Here is a 12,759-nt window from a genome sequence, read left to right as displayed (position 1 = left end):
ACTCCACTAACGCACACCGTACCACCCACGCAACCGAACACCAATTCGTCGTCCTGACTAAACGGGTGGATTATGGGCATGTAAATACACACAAACACCTATTGCCGGCCACAACACACCCACGGTGTTTCTATAAACGCTTCAACGCTGTTTGATATGCGTTACAGTGAATGATGAGTCGTCTTCAGGAGTTCGTTTTTTTTGCATCGTAGAGATAAGGTTCACTCGTTTTCGTTGCATACGTCGTTCGTCTTACGGTTTGAAGGGGGGAATACAATTGGTATGCATTCTATGTAAGCTAGCATTCCAACCACCACGTCGCACCGAGTGTGGGTGCCCGGGCATTCCTTCAGTGATCAATCGAGCAGAAGCTCCGATTCTACGCTTGTTCTTAGGCGTTTCCCCTTTTTGGCATGCGATTGGTACGTTGTTTCCGTTGCTTACCTTTCTTTTGCATATCAATCGTCGAAGAAATCTAAAAAAACTCTTATTCCCGTTTATTATATCCGACTAAAAAGTTCTACAACAATAGCCATTACATACTTGTTCATTCATTGAAGCTTTAATTTTAGCTGACTTCTTTGAATTGAAAGAGTAAAATCAGTAAATTTTAATTAATCACACTTGTTCTATAGATTTGTTAGAGATCTGTTAATAACAATACGATCGTTGAATTTGATTTCTTTCAAACAAAGTCTTGGGACATTTTCAACTGGAAATGAATTATTCTCTGGAAACATGACTTTAATCCTTATTATGAAGAGCCGTGTGGCTGAGTCGTATTGTTTGCTCTTGTAAACTTATTATGAAGTATGTATGATACACCTAAACAAAAAAAAAAACATATACCACACCCCGTGAGTTAGCTCGGTAATCGATATCAATTGTTATGCATATGGTGCGATCAGAGGGATGTCATTTATTATGAGTAATTGACTGACTGAGACTAGACACACATGAGTAATTTTCCATCACAGCAATGTTCGACATGTTGTTACTAGAAATCCCATTCAGAGAATAGTGGACAGGAAATCCTAACCTAGTCTACCTTATAATCCAGGCCTAGCTTTTTATTCGATGGAATCATAAATTGGTTCGACCTGTTCGACCTGGGTTCAAAAGACAACAACTTGCTACGACCAGAAATTTCAGATTTGCCCGAAAATTTGGAAAAAGTTTTGAAGAATAATTCTTTGGATAAAAACTAGTTCTGTCAATAATGACTCGAATTTTGGGAAAAACGTTGGAATTTTGCTCCATTTTTTGTATACTTAAAAATACTCTTTTTATTCTTGCCACTTCCGAACCGGTTATATATCGGACCGATTCTGTCGTATGAAGATTAGTGCTTTTACGATTGAACCATTAGGTCTACGTTGGCTTTATTATTGTTTTTAGTATTATGATACTACTAACAAAATGCAAGGAATGAAATATTTTGAGCAACTTATTCTAATGAGAAACGATGAATGTTGTTCAACAACAGTAATTTCACATCATTTCAAAAACAATCTGAACATAACATAATTTGAATACGAGAAACCACGATGGTATAAGGCACCGGTTGTGGACTTTGTCCTAAAATCAGCAACCGCTGTTTATGGTCACGATCGCCGAATTCTCGCGTCGTTCCGGTTTTTCGTACACCATTTTAACGCAGAGGGGAAATATCCAAATGATAACACACACCATAAGAATGTCCATCGAACGTTCCAGTACATTTCGTGCGTCGTGCCAAGAAGCAGCCGAAAGGGCGTGTGTGAAAAGTTGAAAACAAAACTAGTTTTCCGCCGTCGGTGTCGATGCAACATTCACAGCCGCCGGCGTCCATAGATCGAGAATTACGGTGCGATTATGTGGTTCTCTTTCACCCGTCACACATCTTCCACCATCTACATCCTTAATCACTTAGACGATCGAGAAAGATCTACAAACGATCTGCCAGCCGGTCATCGTTTGGTCGGCCAAGTGTGTGCTGTCGACTCGCAGTCACTTCCTGCAGTGGCACAGTGTGCCGCTTATCTACGAGTTTCTTGACTTTCTGGTCGCACTTTTCTACGTCTTTTCTTGCCTCTCCTGCCTGGTGTCCCGTGCTCTTGATTCGCATGTTTACATTCCCATCAAGGTTATTATACACAGTGAGTGCTTTGCGGCGACTTTAACCTCCTTCTTCGGCAGCAGTCCACTAGTTCTTGGCCACGGGTGAGCGCATATCGACATTATCTGTTTGTTGTCTAAAATTCGTTTCTTGCACGCGATGCAGAGCAACGCCAGCTACCACTACTGCTGAAACATCAACTGTAACGGCTACAGCTGAAGGTCAGGTGGAAATCGCGAAAAATCAACCAGAAGCAACAATATTAATATTAATGCCGATGATGGGTGATGTGCAGGCAGAAAGCAACGGTCTCATAAGTCAAGACCGGAAGCTCGTCTAGTGGTCAGCTGACCTTGATAATGAGTGGATCAGCTTTCAAGTTGATCATCCGCCGAATCCGTAGCAGAACGGGCACCCTGTTTCATACACCGGGCCATGATGTGGAACATGTTGGTCAAAATAATGTTAAGACCTTTGCCAAAACCTTGACCGTATCCGAACTCTGTTGCGCAATGATAATGGCGTTGTGACTGAGTCACGACACCGTATGGAAACGTCACGCATGAATAGTTTTCCTTGTGCCACGTGCCGAAAAAAGGTGTCAACAAATATTTATGAATTTAGTGCAACTGGCAATAGACTTTGCTGGATCAGTTAACTCAAGTACAAACTTTTTTTTCGGCGCCTACGGTGCGCTTTTGGTACAAACCACGGCAATTGATTGCAATAGTTTGAACAGGATTTAAGTTATTACTGACTGACATTTCCATCGAGTACAATGCCAATGCGAAGAATACTGGCCAGAAATTTAGGCGGACAAAATGTTTTGGAAGTGTCGTGCTGGTGATAGTGCCGCCATGCCGCCTTGAAGAAGAAACCGGTGCTGGCGAGGACGCAAGTTACCGAGTGGATTGATCCCGCGCAATCAACTTTCACTTCTTCGCGCGGCGGAATTCACGCATTCCCCACCAAAGTTTGAAAGATCTCATCCACCAATGCGGCGATTACAGAGTCCGACACCAGGAACGTGGACTTGGAGCGGCCTTTGGAGGACACGCGTGTACTATCACTTTGCTTCGTTTGCTCGAGTAATTCTGCTCATATGTGAATAGTGAAATGGATGGGTGGGTTGGGGAGGGAGGAGACAGGTGGACTGAAGTGGGAGGACCATGTTGGATTTACGGCAGCAGATCCAGGGGCATTATAACAGTCTCTTTTGCAGCCCCAGCACAAACCCCCCCACACGTGTTATGGGTTCCTTTCAACAGTCTGTGGTCTTCTTTTCCCCAATTTTGTCCGCTGGCCTTGGAAGTTGGGGTAACGACGTTTATGATGAGAGACTGGTGCGAGGAATGGTAGGAGGAAGCAAACAAGGTAAAAAGGAGGAGTGGAAGGTTGTGCAGCATTTTCACCATCAAGTAACCAGCACCACATCGCAAGGTGACCACCAGAAAGTCCACCGCAGATACCGATTGGCCGAGCGTCCACATTGCCTCATCGAATCGCGACCGTGTTGTACAATTGCTTCCAACGATTTTGCTTGACCCTCTGTTCCGGCTTGCTTCCCGGTTGATGCGATTTTTTCCCACGATATGGAGACAATTTGTAAGTTGTAATCACCTTCAAGCTTACCTTGTTGTCTCGCGAACTGACCAGTATTTATAGGAAAGGTGTTATTCTGTATGTTTTTTTCCCCAAAACGTAATCGTTAAGTATCGGAAGTTACCGGACAGTTGGAACTTTATGCCCCGTGGGCGCACACATAGATGGGACCAAATGTAATCGAAAACAATAAAAATCTTCAGTGCTTTCAGCGCACTACCAGAAGCCCACAAAGTATTGCTTTCGGTTTTACACAATCCATCCACTCTTGCTCAATACTTAAAGCGGCCAAACAGACACACACACTCGTCTATTTGCAGGCGGGGCGTGCGCGCGCGATCTGTCGATCTCTTTTGTATGACGTATGTATGCTTCCAATAGCTTCCAAGATCTAATGAAATGAAACACGAAACACGAAACGCTTACGAAATGGCCACTTTCCGTCCGCTTCGAGCCATTTTGACGGCAGTTCAATCGATCTCAGCCTAGCACAACACAACGGCCGGGGCGTTGGCACATACCGCCGCCGTCATCGTCGTCAGATCAATATCGTCACTTTGCATGCCAAGCATGCATTGGTAAGCTCCAATGCACTGTTCGACCGAATCGCGATCCATGCGATGACATGCGAACGATGCATTAGAAAATGATGCACGCGAAGAGGATTCTTGATACACAACAACAAACGGTGTGAGTTTGTTTGCCTACCGTTCGCATCTTGCCTCTGCAGTGGTATTTTCTGCGGGTCGAAGGGCAATTTTGTAGCTCCCGCCTCCCGTGACAGTGAAGTGACGCTGGCAAAACTAAACGTAGAACAAACAAATCACCTTCCTGTCCGCTCAATCATCATCATCGCTTGTGCGGAATTGCTTCCTCGGACATCGTCGTTCCTTCATGGTTGGAATGGTTGAAACAAATGGTGTGCCAATTCACTGCAGCATGTACGTGCACACAAGCGTTTTATAGATCGATGTGTTTGAGCATGGCAGTACAAAATTCAATTATAGCGCACATGAGTGGACATGCTGAGTTGAAAATTCTTGTAAAACTTGCCAGCAATCTTGATGCGGAGCGACAAAAAAGGTGTTTTAAAACAATGATTCTATGTCAGAGAGACAACCCTTTTAACTGGTGAACGTAAATCATTGTCACTTTTCTTTATGAGAATGTTTTTTTTACGGTTGCCTTGCATTTCAAAAGCCCAGTGATGTAGCTAGCAATGGGAACTAATAAGAATAATGATAGCCATTTACACCCGTCGATCACCTGCCCGAGGTGTGGTGGCTAGGTGGCGACGGGCACGGTGTACGGGACCGGCATGTTGTTGCAGCAACTCCGGTGGAAGGAGTCATGAGCCACACGAACATGATCGTTTCGGTGTGATTAGCGACCCTTCTTAATGATCGCGATCATGACGGTGACGGAATGGCGGTAGGATCAGCTTAGATCATAATATTTTCACCCTTTCATTAGTACGCGGCGAATATGGTATAGTTTCTGGGAGAATTCCACAATGCAAAGTGTGGGCGCAGAATCTTCAAGACGCTACAAATTGCGTGATTGTTAGGTTAGGTAACAATCGATTATGCAACTCGGATGCATTGTAATTTATAAAGAACGCAATATTCCACAACAACAGCTTGGCTTGACAAGTGATAATTAGAACTCGTGTTGAGAAAATCATAATCTAGGAAATACCTAAAGAAACAATAGAACTAAGATCACCAACATGAGAAGCAAAACAAAAAGCAACAACATGAAGCTAGAACTTTAATTGAGTTTTTGTTGTTGTGTCTGAGATTTTATACATTAAGCCTACATTAAGTCGATCACAATCAATCATCCGGCCACACAAACCGATTACCGATTATCGCTGAGAACGTAGCACATAATGCAAATGATGTCATTCATCTTCACCTACTGCTGACAAGATATGCTAATGGGTCTAGAAAGGCAACAACAGCAAAACACTGCAATGAATCAGAACTTTCGGTAAACTCATCTTCTCAACCCGTTTTAACACCCCTGATTGATTCTAAAAAGCGAAAAAATCATATTTCCCCACCGACACTGACGGCAAACTGTCTAATGTCAACACGGCAGAGACCGAGAGGTGAAACACTGTAGGCGTGTCAAAAACCCGCTCTATAATACCCCTCGATCGATCGATCGAATCCCATCCGCGATACCCATTCGAGATGATGTCAATGACGACGACGAAATGGTAGATTACACCTTGCTGTGTTCACCGCGTATCGTTCCATGTGGTAGCGTGCTAATTGTGTTAACACCAGCTCAAGTCCAAAGGTACATTTGTCTAGTGTTTGTTGAAGACATCAGCTTCCCCAACCAAAGTGGTACGTTTTTATCGATACTTTATGGCCGATTCATGATGAACCGCACTTTGGTCACAAAGTTTTCGGCACACAGATGTCACTTTAGAGTTGTATTTGCAGCAACGAGTAAATTTAGTAGTAAAGAAGAAACAGTCTACTGTACATCATAGTGGCACAGTGATTGCTGCCATTGCGCCACATTCGTTTTTAGAACGTTTGACCATCGGCTTTCACAAAAAAAGTTTAGCGACTCGGTGCCAAATTGGAAAATGTCAACTCTGAGTCGATCATGTGCATTTGGTTGTCGCCGGCCGGTCCATTTCTAATGTGGCAGTAGAGAAGCTATGGAGGGTTGTTAGTCGTGTTGATGAAAAGCTGTACAACACACGGTGACAAATATTTCCACAGCACCACACACTCTCGTACGCATTTGGCTGAGCAGTTTGAAACGAGAATGTTCTCCACTCGACATAAAATTGCAATAAATAACAGGTTCTTTCATAACTCCGTACCAGGCTTCTGTATCGCACCGGTGTGCGCTCGTCGAACGTCACTGTGTCTCTCACAAAATCATCCCCAGCATTCCACCTCGTTGCAGGTCTAGAACCGTAATCCAAGCTGGGAGTGGGGAATGGGAGGAATGGGTAGAAGGCTTAGAGTCCTTTCAAGACCCCTCACTAGAGGCCTTTCGTTGACCATTAACTAAATCATTAGTTGGCGTATAATTGCTGCGAGAAACCACCTCATTCTCGAAACTGACATCTGTAGCGGCTACGGAAAATACTAGAACGGGCGAATGAACTTTTCGTGATCGTGTACCACTACACTGAGGATATGTGGCTCAGAATCAGATAATTATAGTTTTAATATTGGTGTTCAACGATAAACGTGGGCAAAAGCTGAGGAATACAGATGTTTGTACTTATTTAAGTTCGTGGAGGTGTATTTTAGTGTCTGAAACATTTTTAATTCTAGCTCAAAATAATTTTTAGTCGGCAATTGTACATAATATACTTTTATGCATAGGAAATTAGATGATTCCAATGTCTTGTGCTTCAATGTTCAGTTTAGTACATCGAAAGTCTTGGATCGAATCTGCTCTTGATCTAATCACCAAGACAAGAATTTCCTGACGGCTGAGATCCTCGAGTAGCTCTGACGTCTGCCATTACTTGACTTTTTAAAACCCGCAGTAGCTGGAGATAAATTCCAAAGTGAGAAATTTAAGTCACCATATTTTTGACAGAGTCATTCAACAAAAGCTGCAAGGACAGTTGCTTCTTTATAACATATCCAATCAGTTGAAAGATTGCTCCCTTCGGAAGCAGCTTCACACGGGTTTCCTCCACTCCCTAGAGGTGTCAACCACTGTTGTTTATTTTACACAGCCACAGGCACACTAGCTCTACCTCCAGCCCACCTTGACCTTGTTTTTTTTGGTAGTATATATGAGCACTAACCAGTCCAAAATAGTTTAGATTTGGAGCGCACGCCTTATCCTGCAGCAGTTAGGCTATTTTTGAAGCTCACACTCGTATCAAGATAGAGTGTTCGGTTAGGTGTGGTGTGCACTGTAGTATGTGCCGCACTTGCGCCAAACATTAACTCCTGCAGAACTGATCCAGTTTACCGATGTGCCGATTCTATGGGGCGACCATTAACGGAATAAATATAGCACCTGTGCTCGTTTCGTGCGCGAGCATGTGTTGGGGATACTATTTTTGAAATAAAAGTCGTCTATAAACCGAACTTTCCAAACACGGTGAACAAAAAGGTGGGCGGCGGAAAGGGAAACTTACCTATGAAGGGTTTGAAGATGTTTAGTCAGACCACGGTTTTAAGCATTCGTTCACGATGATATCTGCAGAGAAAGAAAATAATTTTATTTTAAGTACATTAGTAAACATTCCGAACGTAAGAAGATTTATCATATATTTTGTACCCTTCTCAAAACATCTTCCATGGAGCCAAATCAATTTTGTAAGTATATAAATACGATATGGTCCAAAACATTCCATTGGGTGCATAACTCACACATGACGCACATATTTATACTATTGTTTGACCCTGAGATGCAAGTTTCTCGTCTTTCACGGTTCCTATATCTTTGACCATCAAGCGAACACCTTTAACATGGCTCATACATATGAAGTGAGGGGAGTGGGCGGTTGGAGGCGGTTGTCTGAGATGACACTCACAAAAAAAGGAAACAATATTATGATGCAACATATGGCTAGGGTTCAAGCTACAGTTCGGTCCAAGCACCCAAAACACACATCGTTTCGCTGGAAACATCAAACTGCTGACATTCACCATTCCGAAAGCTGCGTTCTTTACAGTGCTGCTCCACTACACGTCTTCTGCCCTACCGTTCACCACTCTGTCCATCCCTTCAAAATGGCCGCCTTTACACAAGATACTGAGGTGCGGTGGCGGTGCTACGATTTTAGCCTTAAAAGAATGAAGAGACCCACCAACCAGCAAAACATTAAACCAACGCGGGTTGCACTGGCATCACCGAGAAATGATGCACCCTCGGGGCACGTCCTGGGGCGGGCGTGTGCACTGCTGAAAAACCTGACCAACGCAAATGCCTTCGGTCTAGCGGCGAAGACGACGACCGCTCGGGGGACGATGGCATAATAATAATCAAATAACGCCCGGCAGACCGGCGGCCACCTAACGCCGTCCTCTCCCTAACGGGCACGCAGGTACTGAAGGATGACCGCTTGTGGTACTACCCGCGGACGGTGAAGACTAACCTTCACCTGAATCGAAAGTGAAACCCCGATTCAGCTGCGCCTGGGAGGAACCGGTCAAACGGACGTAAGCTGCTGCCCCTTCGTTGGTTGGTTGGCTGAAAGTTTTTGCTTTATTCGCGTCGTTACGCGTCGTTAGACAACTATCAAACCACTGCATTTATGCTCGATTGTGACAAGTTTTGCGATCGAGTTTTTATTCAATTTTGAGAACGTTGATGTATGCGATTTTTTTCTCTTCTACTTCTCACCATTCTCGGCACTTTCAATAATAAAGTCTAGTTGATCAGCCGGCGCGAGACGGAATGTTGCCGCTTGCCGTCACAGTCAAGGATGGACTTGAAATTATCAAAATGTCGGTTCTGATTTCGCTTTTCGTGGTCATTGGAAGGAAACCCCATAACACACATATATATGTTAAGCTGGGCTCATAAATTTTATGATATATTAATTTGTGTACTGTTCGCAACACGATTGAGACACGCTGGAGGACACCCTGGAGGTGATCTGAATTGAAACTACAAAAGAAGAAAAAAAAAGTGATTATGTGCTGTGACCGAAGTGAGCATAACACCCCACAGGGAAACCATAATTGAAGGCATAATATCTTCGCACCGTTATCGTATCGTAAGGGGCGTGTTACATTACCATTCCAGCAAAACCGAAACGTAATGTTGCTCTTCCTTCGCCGGAAGGCACGCGAACGAGTGGGCACACAAACTAACTGTGTCAAGATTAGAAAGAGGACAGTCACCTCCCCACCCGAAACACGATCATCATTGACAGTGGAACCCTCCTGCCAGACAACGAGACAGCTGGAACTTGAATCGATTCATTCATTGCATAGTACAGAGGCCACATAGTACACACCGTTGGTGAAGTTATCAACAAGCTAACGCTATGCTGCGCGCATTTTTAAGCGCATGTGTGCAATTTATCTATAACATAATATTATTTATCAGATAACACTGTTAGGAAACACTCCTTCATAGAAAAAGAAACTTCTAAAAACATATTCCGTAGACACATTCCGGGGAGCGATCAGTTTAGAATCGGCGGGCCCGCTCTGTATTATGGTCACGCGTTTCACTACGGACGTCTTCTTCGGCGTATAGGCACACCTGATGAATAGCAAATCATACACACGCATCACTTCTGAGCGGAAAGAAGTCACAGGGCAAATAGACGAAACCACCCCAAACGCCGACATCCGGTTTCTTCTCCTTGTGCAAGCGGGTGATCACTTTCGGCCACGTTTCAGTCTGATCGGCTAAGGGCGTTCGCACCGATGATAGTGTAGTGCAAGATTTGTGAACAAGAAAACCCTTTCCCCCGTAGGCCGTGCAACATTTTAAAACCGGAAAAAAGGGTCGCGTGGCAACGGTGCACCCAAAATGGCTTCATTTGCCTGGACCGTTAAGAATTTGATTGTATGTTTTTCTTGTTTTGCTTTTACGTTCACCACGGAACGTTGCGTTTCATAACTTCCATTCCAGCAGTTCCTCTGTTGTGTCTGTGTGTGTGTGTGTGTATTGAAATTTTTCATGCAAAAGCAACGAAACCGAAGCAAAGCCTCCCACCGCCCGATAAACGCGGCAATAGAATTGTGATTGCGATTGCATTAGAATGCATCTCCGGCCTAGTGCTTGTCAGTCATCCAATCATTACTGGCGTATGTTTGCATTGGTAATGGCCGCACAGATCATTACGAGGGAGTGAAAGAGCACCATTAAGGCAGGCAACCGAACACGGTGCAACCCGAAATTAAAAAAAAAACACGGACGCAAAGGTGGCCACGGCCGCTTCGCGAGCAATTGCTTCGCCGAGATGTGGGTGTGCTCATTATGCTAAAAGCTCATGTGAACGGCCTGTAATTAACGGTGGCATAATTGGACATTTAACAACCGCATCATTGCAGTTGTCGTTCGAGCCATTCAGCAAAGCGTTTGGCCGATTGTGATTGTCGTTCTCAGCCTTCGGGGTGATTGTTGTGGTTTTTTTTGGGATTATTTTACATTAATTTTGTTGTTCCTGAAGAGGAGTTGAAAGTTTTCGAGAGGCTTTGATAGAGGGGTAAATCTAACAAATCCAACCGCTGGCTATTTAAAGAATTATGACAATTTATGCAGATGTTATCAATTCTCTCACATACATACACGCATAGGCTTTTGAGCTTTCACGTATCGAGTCACATCAGTCTCAGCTAGTATGCGCTAGTATGCGAAACATCGGAACATAGTTTTACATGATTTTGCATAACGCGTTTTATGCTTTGATCCATGCCTAATAATGATGAATAAAGTAAACGAATGCGGAATGGAATTTGCAACTTTTTTTATCCGGTACGAGCTGGTGTTAAATTAATTTATTCTAAATGCTGCGAACATTCCGGCATCGGGTTTATGAATTGAAATTTGATTCTCAAAGAGTTAAGCGATCTCAATAAGGAAGAGATAACTATTTGAATGTATTTGTATAATTAAGTTAAATATAGATCGATGATAATCTGATATCAATCTAAACAAGTTTAACTGTTACGGTTGTATTGGTAGTAGCGACGAGGATATGTTTACACGAAAAGGTTCGGTACCAAATCCGGAATAGAATTTTATTTGTTAAAAAAAACAAACAGTTTAATCTACTAATTTGATGAAATTTTTCACTATGTCAAATCAATCAAAACATACACAAACACACATCCTGAAAACGTGATCTAACATTTCATGAAAAATCACATAACGGTGTAACAGCGCTCAAATGAACGTTTTTCCATTCGAATCTGGTTGAATGTAGGTTGAATGATTAACGCTCATAAACGATTTTTACCATGCACTTTAATGGTGGCCATGGGGTAGGGGTAGGTTTTTTTTTGGGTCTTAGAGAGATAACACGACGATGGCGATCGCGTAACTCATAGTCCTAAGAAACAACCAACAACCAATCCTCTAATACACGCACAGATCGGTGATCATAAACCTGCTGCAATGCTGCATGGAAGGGTGGCCTGGGCGCTTAACAACAAGAAGTGGAGTTTATTAAAGGGTTTGATCCGAAATAAAGATACAAATAAAATCACACACCCGTCCATGGAGAGAGCATGAGAGAGTGAAAATACACTCACGTTGGTTGGCAGTGGGCTGCTGCTGTAACTGGGAAAATGAGGAATTGCATAATTGCAAGGTCGCTAACGGAATTTAAACAAACCAACCAAGCCATGCTTGCTCTCGTACTTTAAGTGTGAGGGACCTTGCAAACGTTGGCCCTCAAAAGAAAGGCGCAAGTGTGGGTGTGTTCGTGTGAAGAAAAAAGAAAGAAACCACGTGCCAAAAAAAGGTTGAAATTATTTTAATAGCAACAATAAAATAACGTAATAACAACATAGACTTTTATGTTAAAGTAAAATAAAGTTTTGTGAAATCAGCTAACATTTGTATGTACATCACACCGTTTTGCCGCAATTAGATAAAACATGTTATGAGAACCACCACGAACAGTTCCGGTCTGGTAGGATTTTTGTTTCCCCATTTACGATCACATCTTATCTTCTCTCTTTGCAGGGTTTTGCTTTCTATGCTTTACAACACATCGATTAAAAGCATTTTATTTTCTTCCAAAACAATGATCAAGGGGTATTGCTGGGCAAACCTAACGCTGGACACGAAGACTCCAGGGTTGTGTTTTAGTTGATGTTTCGTTTCTATTTTCACTTTCCACAGCATCTACTACTTCAAACGAAACCTTATTACGAAAGGGCTAAAAAGGTGTGGATAAGAAGCTGATGACTGCATTACGACCGAAATCTTTCTTCTCTGCTGTGAGTTAGATAATGAACGATATCGAACTTGCTGCAACATAAGATAAGAGAAGCAAAAAGTCTCACAACCACGGCTCACACGGCTCATCATCGGACAGGAAGATGAAGAATTTCACATTCTGTTTCGGTAAGGATGACTAACCTTACCTC

The 12,759-nt window shown here is 43.1% G+C and overlaps 1 protein-coding gene across 2 annotated transcripts in view; it reads right to left on the bottom strand.

Annotated features, from left to right (window-relative positions):
- Nucleotides 1–12,759, bottom strand: part of LOC125760815 (elongation of very long chain fatty acids protein AAEL008004) — a 37,384-nt gene that overhangs the window by 21,671 nt on the left and 2,954 nt on the right. For both annotated transcript variants that reach the window (XM_049421337.1, XM_049421335.1), the window contains exon 2: nucleotides 7,836–7,897. The gene's annotated coding sequence lies outside the window, so the exon portion shown is untranslated. The remainder of the gene's footprint in view (nucleotides 1–7,835; nucleotides 7,898–12,759) is intronic.

The sequence above is a fragment of the Anopheles funestus genome, chromosome 2RL (genome assembly GCF_943734845.2).
Source record: "Anopheles funestus chromosome 2RL, idAnoFuneDA-416_04, whole genome shotgun sequence".
NCBI lineage: Eukaryota > Metazoa > Arthropoda > Insecta > Diptera > Culicidae > Anopheles > Anopheles funestus.
This window is presented reverse-complemented; position numbering and strand designations above follow the sequence as displayed.